The 3,836-nt window shown below is 39.5% G+C and overlaps 1 pseudogene; it reads left to right on the plus strand.

Annotated features, from left to right (window-relative positions):
• Positions 1–365: 365 nt before the first annotated feature.
• LOC127683679 (elongation factor 1-alpha, somatic form-like) lies at positions 366–1,180 on the plus strand (annotated as a pseudogene).
• Positions 1,181–3,836: the final 2,656 nt, after the last annotated feature.

Raw genomic sequence — 3,836 nt, forward strand, 5'->3', positions numbered from 1 at the left:
AATCTTGAATTCATGGACACTGGAGACAACTTCCTGGACAGAACACCAATAATAGAGGCACTAAGATCAATAATTGGGATCAATAATTAATAAATGGGACCTTATGATACTGAAAAGTTTCACCATCAATAGTATAAAACAGGAGCCTACAAAATAGGAACATAACTGCACCAACCTCACTTCCAACAGAAGCCTAATATCCAAAATATATAAAAAACTGAAGAAGCTCAATATCAAAAAAATAATCTAATAAAATATGAGGTCTAGATATAAACAGAGAATGCTCAATGGAGAAGACTCAAATGGGCACCAGGTTCACCGTGAGAACACAGGTGTTGTGAAAGCCACTGCTAATTTAAAGAAAAATGGGAAAGGAAAAGACTCACATCAACATCATTGAAATTGGACAGGTAAATTCAGCAAGTCCACCACAACTGAACACCTGATCTACAAACGTGGTGGAATCAACCAAGGAACCATCAAAAAGTTTGAGAAGAAGGCTTCTGAGAAAGGAAAAGGCTCCTTCAAGTATACCTGGGTCTTGGACAAACTGAAAGCTGAGCATGAACGTGGTATCACTATTGACATGTCCCTGTGGAAATTGGAGACAAGCAAATACTATGTGTCAATCATTGATGCCCCAGGACACAGAGACTTCATCAAAAACATGATTACAGGCACATCTCAGGCTGACTGTGTTGTCCTGATTGTTGCTGTTGGCATTGGTGAATTTGAAGCTGGTATCTCCAAGAACCAGCAGACCCATGAGCATGCTCTTCTGTCTTATAACCTGGGTATGAAACAGCTAATTGTTGATTTCAATGAAATGGATTCCACTGAGCCACCATAGAGTCAGAGGAGATACGAGGAAATTGTTAAGGAAATAAGGACGTATATTAAGAAAATTGGTTTCACTGCCCAGGTAATTATCCTGAACCATCCAGACCAAATTGGTGCTGGCTATGCTCCTGTTCTGGATTGTCATTCAGCCCACATAGCATGCAAGTTTGTTGAGATTAAAGAAAAGATCAATCATCGTTCTGGCAAGAAGCTGGAAGATGTCCCCAAATACTTGAAGTCTGGTGATGCTGCCATCATTGATATGGACCCTGGAAAGTCCATGTGTATTGAGAGCTTCTCTACTATCCTCCACTTGGTCATTTTGCTGTTCACAACATGAGGCAGACAGTTGCTGTGGGTGTCATTAAAACTGTGGACAAGAAGGTTGCTGGAGCTGGCAAAATCACCAAATCTGTCCAGAAAGCTCAGAAGGCTAGATGAATATTATCCTTAACACCTGTCACCCCAGTCTTAATCAGTGGTGAAAGAACAGTCTCAGAACTGTTCGTCTCAATTGGCCATTTAAGTTTAATAGTAAAAGACTAGTTAATGATAACAATGCATCGTAAAACCTTCAGAAGGAAAGAACGTTATGTGGACCATTTTTTTGTGTGTGTGTTTGTGGCAGTTTTAAGTTATTAGTTTTCAGAAATCAGTACTTTTTAATGGAAATAACTTGACAAAAAATCTGTCACAGAATTTTGAGACCCATTAAAGCAAGTTTAATGAGGAAAGAAAGAAAGAAAACTCAAATTGCTGAGAAACATTTAAGAGAAATGTTGTACATCCTTAGCCACCAGGAAAATGAAAATCAAAACTACTTTGAGATTCCATTTTATATATTTAGCTATAGTATGGCTAAGATCAGTAACACAAGTGACAACTCATGCTTGTGAGGCTGTAGAACAAGGGAAACACTGGCCTATGGTTGGTTGTGGTGCAAACTTTTCCACCAATTATGGAAATTAATATCTGGAAACTGGCTAAAATGTTCATCAAGTGAAGAATGGGTGAAGCAAATGGGTGTATGTTTATACAGTGGAATATTACTCAGCTGTCAAAACAAATGACATCAAGGAATTTGCAAAGAAATAGGTAAAACTAGAAAAACTCATCCTGACTAAGGTAACCTATATCCAGAAAAAAAAAATATGCTAGAGATGCAAGTACATGGTCTGTAGCACAAGAACATCTTTTTATTGTAGGGATCAAACCCAGAAACTTTTTTGTACTAGACCAGTGTTCTGTCACTGGGTTGTACAATCAGACCTTATACATGGGCATTGATCTTTACTTAGTGTGTTAGTTAAGGTTTCTATTGCTGTGATGAAACACTAAGACCAAAGCAACTTGTGGTAGAAAGTCCTTATTTATCTCACAGTTCCATTTAGCAGTTTGCCATCAAAAGCAATGAGAGCAGGAACATTGATCCAGGAGTTGACAAGAGGCCATGGAACACTGCTGATTATTGCCTTGTGCTCCATGGCCTGCACAGCCTTCTTTCTCATAAGAAACCAGGACCACTATCCCTAGGATGGCACCACCACAATTGTGGGGCCCCAAGTTGAGCCTCCTCTTTGATGACTGTGGCTTGTGTCAAGTTAATATTAAGCTAACCAGTAAACCTAGATATTAATACATGATGTGAGTGTTTGTGCGTGTTTGCTGTATGTGTTCACATGTATATGCTTGTATCTACAGGGTTGCCTAATAAAATGAATTTCGTATAGTGGATTATGGACAAAATAATCTGAGAACTAACAAACATTGCAAAGCATTCATCAGCATTCAATTTAATAGAATAAATATTATCATATAACCCTGAAATTCCACCTTACACCAATTAGAATGGTTAAGATAAAAAACAAACAAACAAACAAACAAACAAACAAAACCCTCAAGCAATAGCACATGGTGGCAAAGATGTGGTAAAGGAGAAACACTCCTCCATTGCTAGTGGGATTGCAAACTTGTACAACCACTCGAGAAATCAATCTGGTAATTTCTCAGAAAATTGGAAATAGTCCTTCCTGAAGACCTCAAGATACTGCTCCTGGATGTACACCCAAAAGATGCTCCTCCATACCAGAAGGATAGGTGCTCAACTATGTTCATAGCAGCCTTATTTATAGTAGCCAGAAACTGGAAACACCCTAGCTGTCCCTCAACTGAAGAATAAATACAGAAAATATGATTCATTTATATAATGGAATACTACTCAGCTATTAAAAAACAGTAACATAATAAATTTTGCAGGCAATTGGATTGCAGAATCATTATAAGTGACTTAACAAGGTGTAACTTCCTGCAGTTACATCAGATGAGTTACCTGGAAGGGAAGCTGGGGATGTATGGGAAGGCAGAGAGAGAAGAACGAGACCAAGACAACAGTTGCTGATCAAGGTCCCAATGTTTAATGGCAGACTCAGAATTTAAAGTTTCAGGTGAGACCCCCCTTCCCTAAATTCCAAAATCTGTTCAGGAGAACTGGTCTGACTGTTCAGCAGGCATTGGCTTCACTGCTCAGGACTCTGGGCAGGTCACCTGCTTAATTCAGGTATTTGTAGATCTTGAGGAACAATGAACTTCACCTTGGTCACAGCACTCCATTCCAGGTGAGAGGGAGTATGGCTAACACAGGTCTGGAATTCCTGCTCAAAAGTTGGGAGGGGAAGGTACAACCCAGACTCAAAAGGACATGTATGTACTCACTGATAAGTAGATAGTAGCCATAAAATACAGAATACCTATAATAATACCTATGACATACCCTACAAACCCAAAGAAGTTAAACAAGAAGGAAAGCTCAAATGAGGATGCTTCAATCCCACTTAGAAGAGAGAAGAAAATAGTCATATAAGGCAGAGGAAGGAAGGATGGGAGAGGGGAGAGTGGGGGTGAGTAGGGGAGCAGGATCAGGTGTTGGAAAAGACAGAAGAGAAGCCCAGAGGGCTAAGAGAATGAATGGAAATCTGTAGGTGCCAGAGATGGGGGAG

Source organism: Apodemus sylvaticus, chromosome 4 (genome assembly GCF_947179515.1).
Source record: "Apodemus sylvaticus chromosome 4, mApoSyl1.1, whole genome shotgun sequence".
Lineage (NCBI taxonomy): Eukaryota > Metazoa > Chordata > Mammalia > Rodentia > Muridae > Apodemus > Apodemus sylvaticus.